Source organism: Pteropus alecto, unplaced genomic scaffold (assembly GCF_000325575.1).
Source record: "Pteropus alecto unplaced genomic scaffold, ASM32557v1 scaffold155, whole genome shotgun sequence".
NCBI lineage: Eukaryota > Metazoa > Chordata > Mammalia > Chiroptera > Pteropodidae > Pteropus > Pteropus alecto.
Genome location: NW_006438113.1, coordinates 6,437,722 through 6,455,880, shown reverse-complemented (window position 1 = coordinate 6,455,880; position 18,159 = coordinate 6,437,722). Strand labels below are relative to the sequence as shown.

At 52.8% G+C, this 18,159-nt stretch overlaps 1 protein-coding gene across 1 annotated transcript in view; it reads left to right on the top strand.

Moving 5' to 3' along the window:
- The window catches only part of ZMIZ1 (zinc finger MIZ-type containing 1), a 235,731-nt gene that overhangs the window by 42,280 nt on the left and 175,292 nt on the right, over positions 1 to 18,159 (top strand). Inside the window, exon 2 of the mRNA XM_006915482.3 lies at positions 4,727 to 4,839. The gene's annotated coding sequence lies outside the window, so the exon portion shown is untranslated. The remainder of the gene's footprint in view (positions 1 to 4,726; positions 4,840 to 18,159) is intronic.

The window sequence follows — 18,159 nt, the reverse complement described above, 5'->3', positions numbered from 1 at the left end:
GGGCAGGGAGGAGGGAGGGGGCGGGTAAAAGCCAGTGCCTCTCTGCTAAGAGCAAGATAATTGCTTTTCCGGGTCTCACTGAGCAGCAGCTGAACAGCTGTCAGCTCACTCCCCCCACTAACGCTGAGCTTTTCTGGATGACTCTGGGGAGCCTTGTGGGGGGGTGGGGCTAAGAAGGAGCTGCTGCATGGTACTACCATGGACTGAGAACCCCCCTCCCCCTGACATCTTTGCCCCCTTCTGAAGCTTTTAAATCATTTTTATTTTAATTATGCAGTTAGTCTGCTACTGGCTGCATCTTCCAGATGGGGTAGGGATGGTGTGGATTGGGGTCTCAGAATCACTAATCTCTGGCCTCAAAGGGATTTGGAAGGTCATCTGCCACTGCTCCCCCAAACTTTCCAGATGCAAAGGATCACCTGGGAGGACTTATTAAAAATTTAAATTTCTGGGCTGCATTCCAGGCCCACAGACTTCCATTCTCAGGGGAGAGGCCTGGGAAACTGCGGGTTTAACAAGCAGCCCAGGTGATTCTTATCATCAGAGGAGTTTGGGAAATATAGAGGTCAGCTTCAGTTCTGATGCTTACAGCACCCACAGCACACCACATGGCCGCTCCCCCTTTTTGCACGTCGCTGGAGATGGGGCACTCCTTACCTGTGAGACAGCACATCCCCACCTATGGAAAGTGTGCTTCAGTCCAGAGTTTCTTCTGAGTTTGGCTAGACCCATCCAGCTGTCCTCATGTGCATAGAGTTACCTCTTCTGCAAGAGAGACTGCCTCTCCTGGGTTATCTATGCCTCTCTGTTGGGCAAGGAGCTTCCTTTCATAGTAAAGGGCTCTGGGTACCATAAAAAATGCCCCAGGGAGAGCCAGGCATGAAGGTGAGGAGGGACTCTCCCCTCCAGGCCTGGGTGCCCCTTCCCAGGGGCAGACAGGTAACATGGTGATGTGGCCTGCTCTTGGTGTACTGTAGTGGGCACATCAGCCTGCTGCTGACAGGTACCACTGGCAGCACAGTGGGAACCCTGAGGGAGGCAGAAAGAGTGCTGGGCCTCAGAATTGTCCTGGCCTGTGGGGCCAGTCCTCCAACAGGAGAGAAAAATGTGTCTCATCAGAGATTGTTGACTAAGCAAGAGCTCTCAGATAAGAGTGGGGGAACTGAGACCACAGGGGGCTCCCCCAAGGTCACACATCCAAGTAGAACAGAGCTGGAACTGCAAAGATGGGGCGGGGGGCCCAGAGAGAGACATCTGGAACTGAGGCCCTGGGACTGGGAGTCAGCTGAGACCCCATCCCAGGTCACATGAGGACTGTGGGTGGGTTTCTACCTGCTGGCTCAGCGTTGATGGAGATGAGTACACAGAAAGGTATCAGGCGGAGCCTATGCCTGTCTAGCATCATAGCTCTCCTTTGCTTTGCCTGGCCGTTCGCATTGTTTTGGCAGAGATGCAGCACTCACTGCCAGTCACCTTGCTGTTTTATCTTAATAGATAATTAAGAGAGGAGTGGTACACATTTCACGGATGTCATTGTCTACTGCGAAACAGGGGACCTCTGAGGTCCTCCCCCACTCTGTAGTCCCTTTCGCATCCCAAATTCATCCCCGCCATTGATCTATGAAGGAGAAGCCCGGGTCAGGTGAGGTGCTGGCCTATAGTCTGGACCTGTGATAGCCAGTCCTCCCTACCCCTTCATACTCTGAAGCCTGCTCTGATCATCACAGCATCACCGTAGGGGGTAGTGACTCTGGGGGAAGAAGAAGAGTGCTGCCTATCCCTGACAGGGCCCATGCTTGGAGAGTGCTAAAATTTGGGGAGACAGAAGAGAAAGACTTAACCCCACACTCAGGAAGACCCAGTCCCAGAGAGAGAACTGTGTGAATATGGACACCTGAGGAAGGCCTGGGGAGGTCAGGGAAGGCTTCCAGGAGGAGGTGCCATCTGCCCTCAGGCTTGAAGCACAATAGGAAGGGGAAGGGCCTCCCAGGTGCAAAGGTGTGAGGTGGCCCTTTGAGTGTGCATAGAAGAGTGAGCGGAAGCAGGCAGGGCAGGGTGGAGCTGGATCTGGTACACTGGGCGGGCGGAGAACCACAGACGGTTTGTTTGTTTTTAGCTTCTATTGAAGTACTACATCCATGCAGAAAAACGTGCATATCTTAAGTATAGCTTGACAAATTGTCATGAAATGAACACACTCATATCACCACCACACAGATCAAGAAACAGAACGGTCCAGACTCCCCAGATGTGCCCTTCACCATGTGCACCCTTCCAGTCACTGCTCCCCTTCAAGGATAACGACCCTCCTAACTTCCAGCAGCCTACTGTCAGTTATCTATTGCTACCTGGAAACCACCCTAAAGCTTAGTGGCCTAAAACAAAGAACCACCATTTACTATGTCTCATAATTCTGTGGTTAACTTGGGCAGTCCCTCTGCCAGTATCCCTTGGGCTCATGTGACTCCAGTTACCTGAAGGGCCAGCTGGACCATAAGGTCAAAGAAGGCCTTAGTCGTGTCTGCCAGTTGGTCCTGGCTGTTGGCTGGGCAGCCACAGTTCTTTATCCTCCAGTTAGGCGAAAAGGCTTCCTTCCATGGCCAGACAGCAGTCCAAGAGGGCCAAGGCCAGAAATGGCAGGACCTCTTGAGGCCTGCTCTCTATAAGTCACAAAATGACAGTTTTACCAAATCCTATTGGTCAAAACAAGTCTCAAGGCCAGCCTAGATTCAGGGGTGACAAATAGACTCCACCTCTTGATTAGAAGAGCTGCAAAGATTCTGTGGCCATATTTAATTTCCATGGCACAGAGTAGCTTTGCCTCTTCTTGACCTTTATCTAAACGGACCCCTTAGGCATGTTCTGCATTGTGTCTGGGTTTTCTGGTCTCTAGTGTTGGATACAGTTGCAAATCATTTGTTCTAGTTGCTGTGTGGTATTCGATTGCATGCATATCAATTTATCCATCCCATAGTTGATGGCTATTTGGGAAGTTTTCGTTTTTCGGCCATGATGAATGGCACTGCTGTGAATGTTGACATTGATACTTCCCTCTGTCCTTTACTAATGAGAGAACTAACGCCCTGACAGGGGATGAGTTTCCTCTGATGGTCCTGCAGCAAGAGAGCTACAAGGCCAGACGTAGAACCAAGAATCCTGGCTTTGCCCACTGCCCGGAGCTGTTATGGATGGAGGCTGCCATGGCAGTCCCCCCAGCTCCTGAGTCCTCATGTGTCAGTGCCTGCAAGCACCTTGATAGAAGTCGTACCTATCTTTGGGTGACCACATGGCCATGTTTCTGTGGAAGTGGAAATACTAGGTCACTGATAGACTATGGGATTGCAGACACTCCCAGCTGTCCTACAAGACGAAGAGCAGGGTACGCCTCACTAGCAGTGTTCGGGAGGCCCAGGAAGGCTTGGTGGAGGGGAGTGAGGTGGTCAACGGGGGTTTTAGAAAGACCCCCCTCCTGGAGAAGATACCTAGAGGGGTATCTCTACCCTGGGGCTCCCTGTAATGTTTCCTCTCTGCCTCAGGCCTCCAGACTGGGAGAAGTTAGGGCCGTCAGACAAGATAGCCCTGTTCTGAGTGTGATCTCTGTACTTTTCCTTACCCCAGGGTCCTCCCACTGCCCTTTCTCATTTATCCATAGCTGCCTTCCATGGCTGGCCTGATCCCCCAACAGTCGGGAAGCTAGGTGCTTGCAGGAACTGACACATGAGGACTCAGGAGCTGGGGGGACTGCCATGGCAGCCTCCATCCATGACAGCTCCGGGCAGTGGGCAAAGCCAGGATTCTTGGGTTCTACGTCTGGCCTTATAGCTCTCTTGCTGCAGGACCATCGGAGGAAACTCGTCCCCTGTCAGGGCCTTAGTTCTCTCATTAGTGAAGGACAGAGGGAAGTATCAATGTCACCCAAGTCTCTTTCCTCTCACCATCCTGAACCCTGTATTCTAGAATACAGCAGAGGGAAGGGCATGAGGAAGCCCTTGGAGAGCTCAGGCAGCTTCCTGATTTCAAAGTACATATCAGTCAGCCAATTTTGTTCAACTTGTTCACTGCATACCTTTATAGCACCATTCATCAGTCACTCATTCATTCATTTATCCATTCGTCAAGCAGTCTCTGTGGTCTTGCTCACCTCAGACAATAGAGAGATAAACTAGACCTCATTCCTGATGTCTGGGAGTTCCGCCCAGAGAGGAGACCTGCCTGTAGAAAGCTGGAGGAGACATAGTCAGCTAGGCCCAAAGCCGCTGGGGAATGAACAAGGAAAGAAGGGCCAGATCAGAGAGGGCTCCAGGAATGCATCTGAGAGGAATCTTGAAGGCCAGTGGGGCTTTGAAAGACAGAGAAATGGAGGGAAAGGGCTCCAGGCAGAGCACCTGGCTTGTTCCAAGGCCGGGACCTGCGGGGCTGGGCCGACTGCAGCACTGTGGTGGGTTGTGTCTGTGTGGCTGCTGCTGCAGCTCAGCATGTGGAGGGGCAGACCTCACTACTGGGCTGGTTCCTGGCTTCTAATGCAGACTTCGGGAGGTGGGTCTTTATTTGGGGGTTGAGAGGCAGCATCAGTTTCTAGGGTGACTCTACTTCTGTGGGCCAGCTCCACCTTCCAGGAGATGGCCAGAGGGTCCTGGGCAGGCAGGACCTAGAGGGTGGTGAAGGGAGGTGGGGGCCGCCCGCAGGGTCAGGCGTGGACTCACTGTGCCCTCTCCTTTCTCCACAGGACTCGCAGCAGCTGTGCTCGGACTGCCAGGGCTACCGCCTCCTGACCCTCGCCACCTTTTCCTGATAATCTCAGCAGCCTCAAGTCCTGGTCGTGGGCAGAGGCCTTAGCAGGTAAACAGCAGGGCTGGCCTGTGTGGCACTGTGTGTCTGATGGTGGTTGTCTCAGCCGAGTGGCTAGTGCTGTTTCGGGGCCCAGAGAGCCAGGAGCGGGGCTGCTGTCACTGAGGAATTAGGGGGAAGGGGCTTATTTCTCAGTTCTTACTTCTTTCTTGGCCTCCTCCTCTCAGAGGAAGCCAGACAGTGGAGGGACTGTGCCCTGGCCTGGGACTTGGACATTTGTTTTCATTCTGCTGCCAACCTCTTTGATAACCATGACCTTCCACAGTTGGGACCCTCGGTTCTCTCATCTTGCATATGAGGCTAATAATCATGACGTCCTCTAGCATTCTTAGTATTTAATTCTGTGTCAGGCCCTGTGCTAAGTACTATGTAGTTATTAACTTTTTCATCTTCACAGAAACCCTGTGAGGCAGGTGCTGTTATCGTCGCCATTGTACAGGCAGGAAAACCAAGGCTGGTGTTTGGGAAGTGATGTGCCTAAGGTCACACACCTGGCTAAGCCCCCATGGGGTTCAATTCCATGTCTGTGTGGCTCCAGTGCACTAATCCCTGGACTGTTCTGCCCCTGGCTTTGCCCCACTCTGGGCCTTTTCTGAGAAGTGGAGACAAGGCGATCTTGAAGTGATGGGTCCTGTCTCAGCTCAAAGCAAAGGGAGGAGGCTTTTACAAGGTGACAGTGGCTACTTATTGCCTGGTGTCATGACTCATTTGTAGATGTGATGTGACATGAACCAGGCCTGGCCTCCGGGGCCTCCAAGGTGGCACCAGGGCCCCTTCTAAAGGAGGATTGTATTGGCTGGCTCTCTCCCTCTGCTTCCCAAGCTCGGTTTCCCAGGCTTGTATTAAGCACTTCCTGTATGCCAGGCCTGATGTCAGACCCTGAGGTGCAGAGGAAAGGGTATCTCGTTCTGTGCTCTGGGGGAGAGGCAGGGAGATCACAACAGTTGTGCAAGCTCTGTACCAGTGGGGTGGGCAGGGTTCATAGTTCAGATGGGGGCATTCTGGCACAGGTGATTCAGAAGTGAGTAGCGTTGTGGGAGACAGGAGCAGAGATGAGTGGAAGAGCCTGGAGGGAAGGAAGATGAGGTTATCAAGGGTATGGGAAGATCGTAAAGGGCCACAAATGCCAGGCTAGAGTATTAGATCCCAAGGACGGTGGGAGCCTTGGAGGTTTCTGGGGCAGGTAGTGAGTGGCCTATTGAAGGTGGCTGCAATGGAGAGGCCATTGGAGAGGCCCAAGCTAGAAGCAGGGAGACTAATGGAACTGTCCCCAGGGTCCAGTAAGAGATCAGAGGCCTCAGCTGGGGCTGGAGCAATGGGCATAAAGAGAGAATGAAAAATCCTAAGAGATGGAGGCAGGGGAGTTGGCAGGATTTGCAATTGGCTGGGGCTGGTGGTGAACATGAGGGTTGGAAAGCTGCCATGATATGGGATGGGGGTTAATGTTGGAGTTCTAGGTGAACGTGGGGAGGCTAGAATCAGGAAGACTTCTTGGAGAAGGTACGCCAGGTTGTGGTCTAGAATGTCTCTGAGCGGGCTGAGATTTCCATGAGGAAGAAGACGATTTGGGTGGCATAATAGTTACACATGGGCACAATGTTAACATCTAGAAGTACAGATTCATATACAAATCCCAGAGGATTCTCCCAACCCACAGTTATACCTGTGTCTATAAACACATGTACACTGTATACTCGTACATACAGACAGACATACATGTGCTTGTAAACCTGTCCATGCGTGCTAAGGATAGACAGATGTGTATGCACACACATACACGAAAGGACATGTGTGTACAGATAGATACATGCAGAGATGTGCTGAAGCACGCTCCTTCATTGGCATATGTACACAGACATCACTCAGGTGTGCTACATACATACACTTGTGCACACAAATAGACTTGCATGCACATACACACTCACAGACACACATGTTCACAAACTTTCATGTTGGCACTCCACACAGATATACAGGCACAAGCTCTCACAACTCGTGGCACTCCCCACACACAGGGACATACTCATAAGGCACATACAAGGAAGGGTGCGTTACAAGAAGAGGCTGTTCAGGAGTCGCTGGCTTCTTACTTGGAAAAGCTTTCAGCAGCTCCCCCAGTCACTGGGCAGCTCTGGGCCCAGGGTGAGCCATGGCCTCTGCATGTATGTCAGGAAAGGGTTTGAAGGGCAGCTATATGACCATGGACAAGCTCTTGCCCTCTCTGGGCCTCAGCTTCCTCATCTGGAAACAGAAGTGGTCATTATCCACTCCTCACCTCCTGTACAGAGTGATCGTGAGGATTAACAACCACCAATGTGTGGTGCCAAGAACAGTTCCTGGACTCTTTTAGGGCTTCAACAGATTGGAACTATTATTCTTACAAGAAGAAAGCAGGTATGGGTTGTGTGGGGGTGTCTGTGGGGCCTTATCCCTGCTCCTCATCCCGTGGGGACTCCATCTAGCTCTCGGGAGCCTGGGCACCATCCGAGTCTTGTGCATAGCCAGCTAGTTGGGTCTGTGTCATCTCTGCTCCGTCTGCACTTCCCCTGAGGGCTCCTAGGGAGTTGGGGTGTGTGGTGCCAGTTTTGTTATACTAGCCACACTAGAGTCCCTGCAGGGGACTGGCACATTACCCGCATGAGCTCACTAAATCCCCCCAAGAGCCTTGAGAGGGTGGCCTTAAATGAGGAAACTGAGGCACAGCAAAGGTTGGTTAAGTCCTCAAGGACAGTTGCTCACTCGTGTTACAGAATTTGTGCTCTTTTCTCCACTGAGTTCCCTTCAGGGATAGGTCATTCCATGCCTGCTTTATAGAAGAGGAAACTGAGGCTCAGAGTTGGTGGGCCTGACAGCCAGGAAGTGGCAGCTTCACCTTAGATTCAAGACTTCCTCTTCTCTTCTCTTCCCTCCTTCCCTCTCCCCAGCAGGGCTCCTGCAAGTTGGAGGAGGTTTCCAGGGGTGCTCCTCAGATTTATCTGGGTTTTAGCCTGGCCCAGTGTTCCCAGGCAAAAAAAAAAGGGTCCGTTTTCTTACATGTAAAAAGGTGGGTTGTTCTCTGGGGCCCACTGTCAGAGCACGATCTAGTAACTTCCCCTCTAATACCCTTTTGTAAAATGTCCTTAGCTTATTTTTTTGGAAACCTGGCCAACAGGAAGCTCTGGGGTGCCCTAGTCCTAGGGGAGGCAGGCACCACTTTCACACCCATTAGCAATTTCAGAGTATGGGACCATGGCACAGGGAGCCATGGGTTCTGCTTCAAGTCAGTCCATGTGTAAGGAGGAAATCTGAGAAGGATCTCCAGGTGGTGACAGGTGTGTTGGGTACTGGAAGGTAAGGAGAAATGTGCTAGGTTGATGTGGAAGGAAAAGGAAGACACGGCAGAGGCTCTTGTAAAGTCCCGGAGACGTGAAAGTTCATTCACTGGCCCTTCCCTCTACCCCCGACAGTGGCCCTCAAAAGCTCCTAGAATCAGGACGAGCTTTGTAATTTGTGGAGCCCAGTGTAAAACAAAAATGCAGGGCCCAATGTTCACAAATTATTAAGGATTTCAAGATGATAGCAATAAAGCATTAAACCAACTGTGGGTCCTTCTAAGCTTGGGGCTTCTGCAGTTGCTCACGAAGACGATTCTGTCTAGAGTACGTGTAGTACTCGTGGGATTAAGTGCAAAGAACTGAGTCTGTGTGCAAGCACCACCAGTTATTCACCGGCCCAGCAACCTTGGGTAAGCCCCCTGACACCTCTGTGAGTCTCGTCTGTCAAGGGGAGAGGGGTATTGTCCTCCCCAGCAGCAAGAAGCTCAGTGGTGACAGCATCCAGCTTGTCCCCAGCAGCCTGGGGCAGGGGCTTCAGTTAGGGTGGGATTGCAGCCCCTTTGTTAGGCAGTGGTATTTGAGGATTCCTGACCTGTGGTGACTTGGTTTTGTATGTGTGTATGTGTGTGCACACGCATACACTCATGCTTTTCCAAATTACCAGGGCAGAGGGGATGGGGGTAGAGGGTCTGCTCTGTGTTTTTTTTTGCAGTCTTATGCCTGATTGTATACCCATCTCTGCTTGGCAAACTCACTCCTGCAAGTCAGATGTCAGGGAGCCTTCTCTGACACCAGCCCCTCCCTCCAACCTTTGCCCTGTGACCCCTTCAGTAGCTACAATGACCTCTTGCACTGTAGAATTTTATACAGTGTGCAAAGCTCTTTCACGCCCCAATTGGACCATTGAGCAAGCACTCAAAAGGTCCCATTCCCATTTGCCAGTGGAAAAACGGAGGCTCAGAGGTGTACCCCTACCTTTGCTCCTGGGCTGAGGTCAGGCACACATCAGGAAGGGGTGCAGATGGTGGCAACAGAGGGTGGCACTAGGCTCTGCTCTGGGGCAGCTTCACATGTAAGCATTTTGGAGGACTGGCTTTATTCCTTGGTAAAGAGCTCCAGCTACTGGCCCAGAAGGGGCCCCAGAGGTGCCTGGGGGGCTGAAGAGGGCCTGGTGGAGGCAGCCAGAGGTCTAGCCAGCTGGAGTAGACAAGCCCCCGTCCCTGCTCCTTCCTACAGGTGACTTGGCCCAGTTCCCCCAGACAGGCAGACTGGAGCCAAGTATGTGCAGTTCTCAGGCTCAGGCAAGTCCCACATCAGGCAGAGGCGAGAAGGCTTCAGCTGGTCTGGGCTATAACATCCAGCAAAGGCTACACACAGTGAGAGGGTATCTCGTTGAGGGCATGACAACTGTCCCATATGTCTGGCTCTTTATAAAAAGCACGCAAAACCCCTTTGGTGGGTGAATGCAGAGGACACTGACATGACTCAGGGTATAAACTTTGGGCCTAGGCTTTGGGGTTTTCAAACTCTACCACTCCTCTCTTTGTGACTTTAGATTAGTAGCTAAACCTCTCTGTGCCTCATGTCCTCATCTGTAAAGTAGAGATAATAGAACCTACCTCACTGAGTGATGAGGAATTCAACTCAATGAAGTAAACCGTATAAATCCTCACAACAGAGCCTAGAACATGGTTAGCACTCCATGGCATATGGATTGATGGTGGGCTGGTAGACAGTGGTAAGTGATGAAGCTGGCCCTGAGGGGCGGCCACACAGGGGGGTAACGTGGTTGGATTGTCATTTAAGAAAGGCTGTAGGGGACAGCAGGGATTGGGGTTTGGCCAGATTTGGGTTTCATCCAAGGCAACCCCAAACAGCTGTCGATTAGACCTCTGTAGGCAGGGACCTAGAATGACGATCACACTCTCTGGCTAACCCTTCCAGCCCCGGTATGTGGCTTGGTGTTGCCAGCATGTGCCATCAGCTGTCAGTTAGCAGACTTCCAGGGTTACACAGAGCAAGGCAGGTTTGAGGCTGGCTGCAAAGACCTTGAATGCCAAGCCCATCTCACAGCAGGCCTGGCCGTGGCCATGCAGAGCTGAGATTTCAGGGTCTCCATGTGGCATGCCTGTCAGTCTTCAGTGCCAGCTGAGAATGCATACTCCTCTCTCCCTGCCTGGAATTTGTTGCCTGTAGCCCAGGCCCCTCTAAAGCCTGTCCTGACCCTGTAACCCTTACCCCAGCCTAGAGCTGAGAATAGTCTACAGCCCACTGGTCATTACTGCCCAAGGTGGGACACTCCCTGGGTCAGCAGGGTGGGACTACTGTCCTGGCAGACCCTCTGAGTGGCACTTTTCTTTCAAGCCTCAGTCCTGCTGCAGATCGCCCTTTGTGACCTTGGACAAGTCGCTGTCTCTCTGAGCAGTTGTTCATTGGCCTGTAAAACCAAAAGTCTAGGACATCAGGGGTCACAAACTGTAATGATCTCAAGGGCTTCAACAACTCAGTGAAGCTGGGAGTATCGCACTGTGCAGATGAGGAAACTCAAAGCACAGAGAGGTTAGGAAATGTGTGCAGGGTCACAGTACTATCAGTGCGGCTAGGATTAAGCCCAGTTTCATCTGACACCATAATATGTGTTTCCTCACTACGTTGAACTTTCTCTGGTAGGTACTTTTTTGCTGGGTGATCATCCATTCACTTCATCAGCCAATGTGTGTTGAACACTAACGAGGCTCTAGTACCATGCTATGCACTGGCATCCAAAAGAATTTGCATTTGAGGAGCTGGGTGAGCACAACCTCAAGTTGGCGCAGAGGTCACAGAATCTCCAGTGTAGAGTATGCAATGTGGATGCCATCAATGGGTGAAAGTAGGAGCTGGGAGGAGCAGTTCTTCCCTAATGCTAGAGGAGGCAGGCAGGGAAGACTGCCTGGAGGAGGGGTCTGGATCCCTACATAGAAGAGTGGAGGTGCAGGGTCTTCCTGGGGTCTCTGCACAACTCAGTGGGGTGGGTTGGGTGTCCAGTTGGAGAGGAAGATTCGTTCAGCCGCAGCTGGAAGTAGGTGCTGAGGCAACTCCTTAGTGCCTCAAAGGCTGGGCCGCACAGTTTGACCTTGATCTTGCAGAGCAGGGAGCCAAAAGGCACTATGGAGCAATGGCAGCTCTTTTGTGAAGACTGAGTGGGGAGAGCTGGCCTCAGCCCTCAAGTTGGAACTCACAGCTCACCCAGAGACTGTGGCAGCAGGGAGGAGCTGTGTTGGGGGCTTGACTACCTTCAGGTTTACCAGGCCCTCTTCAGCCCACCCCCACCCCCACCCACCCCCCTCCCACCCCAGATACCTCTGGGGCCTCTCCTGGGTCAGAGGCTAGAGCTCTTTACCAGGAAAAAGCCAGTCTTCCAAAATGCAGAAATCTGAAGCTGCCCAGGGTGGAGCCATCTAGACCCCTGCCTGATGTGGGCCTGACCTCAGCCCAGGGGTGAGGTTGGAAGGAAGATGTGGACGAACCTGTTCAGTGAAGTGGTGGGAACAAAGAGGCCCAGAGACCAGCCCAGGGTCATACAGCGTCATCACGGCAGATGCAAGCCAGCAGGCAAGGCAGGGAGGCATCCTTCCGGGAGGTAGCAGGGCAGGCCTTGGTCCCTCCCCTGGCTCTCTCAGAGTCTAAGGGGATCCTTGCCCCTGTGTGATCACCAGTGTAGATGTTTAGGGCTGCTGGTGCACTTCAGGGATCCCTGATCTCAGCCACCAGTAGGTCTCTCCAAGGACAAACTGGGATTGGTAAACTATGCTCTGAAGGGTTCCTTGAGTGTTACTCACCAAGGGTGCTCCTAACCTCCCACTGGTGTTTGCTCACCAAGCTCTCACTGAACTCCAGAGTTTGAGGACAGCCACGCCCATGCCCTGTGTCCTGTCTAAAGCCTCCGTGACCTTGCAGGGAGGGAGCAGACACTGAGTGGGGCTGCAAAGGCAGCATCTTTATTTGAATCATAGTATCTTGGCCACCTATGGGTTGGAATGATTTTTAGAAATTATCTGGCCCAACCCCTCATAGATGAGGAGTAGATGGCATAGATGGGGAAACTGAAGCTCAGAGAGGAGGGTATACCCCAATGCAGCCCATCATGGCACTCCAGGCTTTTAGCTGAGCTCACTGCGCCTCCAAACTGCTTTGGATAAGTGGCAGGCGTAAATGCTGACAGGGCCCAAGACCTGCAGGGGTGATGGAGACTCAGGGGGCGTGATGTTTGCAAAAAGGCAAAACCGACTCCTGAGGGGTAAGGGACGCAGAGGGTAGGGGGCCAGGGAAGTTCTGGGAGCCTTTGGCAATCTGCCCAGAACCGGGACTGAGAACTACATAGGGTGCCCTCAGACCTGGCTCTGTTAAGCCTCGTTTGTATTCCACCACCTGCCCAGCCTGCTACTGTTAGGGCTTTTCCTTTCATCTGTTTACCCTGAGAGCCCTGTGAGGCCTGGAGATTGTAGACCCGAGGCCACGGCAGAGAGAACGCTCTGGAGTCAGGACCCAGTTTGAAAGCTTACAGATGCAAGGGGGTGAGGAAGGAAAGTGGACTCCAGAAACCGAGGGCTTATCCATGTCCCTTGTCAGTCTCCTTTACCAAGCCACAGCAGGATGCCCAGCTGCGACTCTGCTGATATGTGGTACCTAGGACAAGTGTCTGGGTGCTGCAAGTAGAGGACAGGGAGGGCTTCCTGGAGGAGGTGGAGCTCCTGCTGGGCACTGAAGAATGAACATGACTTTGAAACGAAAACATTCCAAGCAAAGGGACGATCTGCACCAAGGCCCAGAGGCAGGCATATACTTGGGGCAGATCAGTGGGGCAGAGATGGGGCAGTGAAGGAAAGGAGGTTGGAGATGCCCCCTAGAGGCCAGATGGCAGAAGGAGGACATATATACTTTGCTTCTAACTTGCTAAATGTCCCTGAGCAGATCACTGCCCCACTTCTGTGCCTGTTTTCCTTGGTTCTCCCTGGAGTTTCAGGCACCTGGGAGCCACAGGGCAGTGCCTCCGTGGAAGGTCTGCCTTTGGAAAGGATATGCGCAGGTTCCAGGATCTTGGCTCTCTCTCGAAGTTGGGCAGTTGGCTCAGGACACTGCTGTTGGACCCAGGGCTTCTCTCCAGCTGAAGAGACTTGAATTCAAACTCTAGAGGTTTGCCGGGAGGAGGAGGACAGATCAGGCCCCCTGGGGCAGATGCACCTATGGGCTAAGGGTCCAGCTCCCCAAGAGGACTCCAGAGCTAAGAGCTTGAGGTGGGCTTCCCCTCCTTCCTGTTTCTGGGAAGTGGAGGAGTAGGTGGCCCACCCTAAGGCTGAGGGTAGGCTCAGAGCCCAAAATAGAGGAGGTGACCCTTTGAGCCCTGCGTGTGGTGCCAGGCCTGTGATCTGCTTCGGGCCCTGAGGGTACCTGATGCCCCTCTGGGTGCGGGCCTTCCAGTGGCCCTGGGCTTAGCCAGATTGTGTTTGCTGCACCTCCAGTGACCCGCAGTAGCCTCTCTGTCACCCTCTCCTATCAGCAGAGTGGCAGCCACAGGCCCTTGGACTCCTAGTACCCAGGATTGCGCAAATCCCCCCAGCAGTTTGCATAGCAGCCAGCTCAGGCCCGTCAGCTCGGGGCTGGCCTGGGTTCCCTCTCAGGAAGCCCAGACTTCTTTTCTGGAATAATACAGCAACCTTCTTGCAGCAGGAAGGGCAAGCTGCCCTCATGCAAGGCCTCTTCATGGCCCTGGTTTCTGTCACCGTCATAATAACAGGCAGGCTTAGTGGTGGCCCCTTTTCTAGAGGAGGAAACTAGAGTCAGAGAAGAGAGACGTGAGACTTGGCCAGGGTCAGGCAGCCAAGCCAGGACTCAAGCTCAGGATTCCAAGTCGCTGGTCAAACTCCTTTTGAGACCGAGCCAGTGTTTCCAGCTCAGGGCCCCAAGGCAGATGTATAGGGCCAGGACTTGGGAAGAGAAGGTGGAGGAAGAGAGCCCTAGTGGGTAAGGAGCCTAAGGGCAGAGGCCCCCATCCCTATCTCTTCTCCTCAGCTACTTTAATTAGCTGAGTCTGCCAGTGGCACTGACATTTACCTGGTGGGGAGGAGGGCTTCCTCCCTCTCGAATCAAGATGCTAAAAATAACTGGGCCCAGCTTCCCAGGGGCCCTTGCCCAGCCAGTGCCTGCCTGCCTGCCTTTGCGACCTTTTTCCTGGGTGCTGGAAGCTAATTGCTTTGTGAATAGTTCCTTGTGCTGAGGACTTCCTAGCCGCTGGGGCAGCAATGATATTGTATGCTCAACTTTTAAGACTGAAGAGGGGTTCCTACAAGGCCCGATTGCCCCCCAAGTATTGGCATGATTGGCCCCTGCCTGAATCCTGGCACCCATGCTCTTTTCTCCATGGGTTCAGTACTCCACTGGGTTGACTACCTTACCCCTGGGTGCTTGGGCCCATCCCTTGAGCTACCGCAGTTTTTCCTGGGCTACCTGGGTGAAGGGAGACTGTGCCTCTCATCCTCAGAGTTATCCAGTACTCACCTTGAATCCTGTACCATGCCTAACACAGACGTAAAAAAAAGAAAAAAAAAATGCCCTCGTGCTGCGTGTTCATCCTGTCACATAGCAGCCAAGAAGAGCCCGGAGTTTGGAGCTGGATATGTTTAGGTCCAGCTGTGTGACCTGAGCGCAATTTTGAGTCTTTACGTTTTCATATCTAAAATGGGCAACTTAACTGACCTTGTAGTGTCGTTGCAGGAATGAAATGAGGTCATGTATAGAAAGTACGAGATTCAGACAGCTGGGCCACTGGGGCAGTGGGAGGCATGAGCATCTCTGGGAGCTCTCCTTTCTCTTGCTGTGTAAACAGACCCTGGAAACCTAATTTGGTTGATGTGTTTGGACCAGGAGAGAAAGGTTTTGAAGACCCAGGCTGAGGACTGGGGACTCAGTCTTCCAGAAAACAGGGCCCCCGCTTATTCCTGTGCATCTCAAGTGGCCTGAACTCCTGCTCCCCTGTGTGTTTGTCCAGCTCTTGCCCTGGGTCAGTGCGACCAGAATTGTGTTGACATTGGTCTACATGCCCCTGGCTGTGGCGTCAGCCAGTGGAAATAAAAGTAGTTTTTGAACTTGCCCTCTTAGAGAACCGGGGCCAGTGGCTCAGTCTATCCACACCTCACTTTCCCCATCCGAAAAAGGGGATAGTTATGGCTCCTACCCCTTAAGCATCATGAGATTAAATTAGCAATGTGCTTACAGTGCTTAGAACGGGGTCTGACACAGGGCAAGTGCTCATGTTGTGTTAGCTGGTCCTCATAGCAGTAACAGTAGTAGTCGGTGGCAATAACAGCGGCCACCTGTCATTTGTTGAATGATTAGTATCAGATGCTGTGTCAGATGCTAAGCACTTTATATAATCTTCATGAAAACAATACACAAGGTCCTCCTATAAGCTCTATGGTCCAGATGGGGAAACTGAGGCACACAGAGGTCCTACACAGTTTGAAAGTAGTAAAACTAAAAACCAGAACTCAGAGTCAGCTCTGCCAGTGTGACCAGCCATTTGGGTTTACCTGGGACTGTCCCAGTTTTAGCACTGAAAGTTCCACATCCCGGAAACTTCTCAGTTCCAGGACAGTTGACACTCGAGCCCCATCTTAGTCCTTTGCCCCACTCCTAAGCCCACTGGCCCCCTTTAACCACTCCTCAGCTCCAGGACTAGCTGGTACATTCTGGGCTGGGCCCCCTCCCACACCTTATAGATCCCTCTTCCAGCCCCATCATCCTTGCCCACTGCCAAAGCCTGGCTCCAGTCTGTCTGCCCATCCAGCTTCTCTTCACACTCCCCTCTGCCAGCTGGAGGGGCAGAGTCATGTCCAGTGGATCCTGGGCTGCTCCTCATCAGCCCTCGGTCTCCCCATTCACACTGAAGGCTTTGGCACCTCTGCTCCTGGCTTTCTAAAGATGCTCTTAAAAACTCTTCCTTAAAAGAGGGAAAGCAGAGTGAGACCCTGCCCCCAGTCCTGGCCCAGGCAGCCGGAGAGATTGTACTGGCCCTTCCGGAGCATTGATGGAGAGCACTGCTGACAAAGGAGAAAGGTTAGCAGGGGGACAGAGCAGACTTGATGGCGGCCTGCTGGCCATCAGTGCTCTTCCCCCGGTCAGGGCTTCCTGGGGGGAGGGTCTCAGTGCTCCCTGGGGTCCTAGTCAATTTATATTGACTCGGGCAGCTGCTGAGTCAGTGAAGTGGCTGGGGAGATGCCTAGGTCGCCCTTGACACCTCTGTCTCCCTCACCCCCACATCGTACAGTCAGTTCGGCCTCCTTAACCATCTCTGGCCCTATGTCCCCCTTAGTACCCACACCCTCTGCTGGCATTCAGGCCTCACCGTCTTTTTGCCTTGCCTCTCAATGACTGAACCCTTCCCAGCCCTCTGCTGCCCTCCCTGGCTTCCCACTGTCACCAGGAATAAAGTCCAAGGTCTGAGGCTGTCATCAAGGCCCTCATGAGCTTAGTGAGGCTGCCCAAAGCTGCCGGTCCTTCCCCAGGATTCCAGTCTGTCCCCACCCTCAGGCGAGGGCTGAGCCTCTTCTGGCCCTCTCTCCCTGCCTGTGCATCTCTTCCCCACAGACGTGCCTTTCCAGGATCTGGCCCACCAGTTTCATCCCCAGGTCCCCCAGCTTCCGTGAGGCTGGGGGATTGAAAGAGGTTGTGTGTGAGGTTGCAGCACACTGTGCATGCCCAGCCAGTTGTGCCTTGTCTGCCAGCCTCACCCAGGCTGCAGTACCATACCCGCTGTGACCAGCATGCCAGGTTGGGCACTGACCACACTCCGTGCCATTCCTCAGACTTCTCCTTGAACTGCCCGGTGCATCTCATGATCCAGCTCCTGGAAGGGAGGGCAAGAACCATCTGTCTCCCCAGTTTACAGGGAGGCCAAGCCCCCATGAGGGCAGGATGTGCAGTGGTTAGTGTACAGGCTCTGGTGTTTGACCCTCACTTCATTACTTACTAGCTGTGTGACATCAAGCCATCACTTAACTGCTCTGAGCCTCAGTGGTGTCATCTGTGAAATGTGGGTAATAGTCCCTTCTTCACAGGATGGTGAAATTCAATGAAATGACACATGTTAAGTATTTCTAGGGTCCTGGAACATTTTAGGGATCAACAAAGTCAGCTGTCATCATCATTATCATCAGGACAGGGCGGGTACCATATCCATGAAATAGGGGTCCTCTCCTCTACATGGGTACATCCTGGTTATTTGGACCCTCCTTTCTAGCCCCTCACTGTCTCCTCTTTGTCCTTTTTCCTGCCCCAGCACTCCTCTCCCTCACTGCCTAAAACCCCTGGAAGGCCAGCCCTCCCTGATCTGTTGTCACCTGCATACCTGCCTTATCCGCCCCCTTCCCCACAGAATGCCTTCAGATCAGGGGCCAGGATTTATTATATGTTTCCCACATGGCCCCTCCTGGAGCACAGTAGTTGCTTAATAATAGTTTGTTGGTTTGAACCGATGTTCACCTAGGCAAAGTCACCTCCAAGAACAACACGGCAATGACTAGCTGGGCCTGTGGGCCCATCTGCAGTCTGTCAAGGGGCATTTCTGAGACCAGGCCTGAGCCACCTCACGCTGGGTCATAGCACATGCCCTCTCTGGTCTCCTTAATGCTAGGGTTTGGGGGTGGCGGGGAGGGGTGGGGGCAGTGCTAAACCTCCCTGTAGGGAGGTTTTTCAAGGCTGGTTCCTCTCCTGTCCTCTGAGCTATGGAGCCCTGTTTTGTTTGCCTGGGTTCTTTCCCCACCCCCTCAGTTCTCTGTTAAATTGTGTTATTATATTTAAACAAATCAATTCCATTGCAGAGTTTTCCTGTCCTAATGATGAGTTTGCAGCACAAATGCCATTGATTTCTCACAGCCCTGAAAACCAGTTGATGAATAGCACCGGCTTGTCTTTGGAGAGGCACTTAGAACAGCTCTGCACGGCCCCCTGTGCCGCCCCC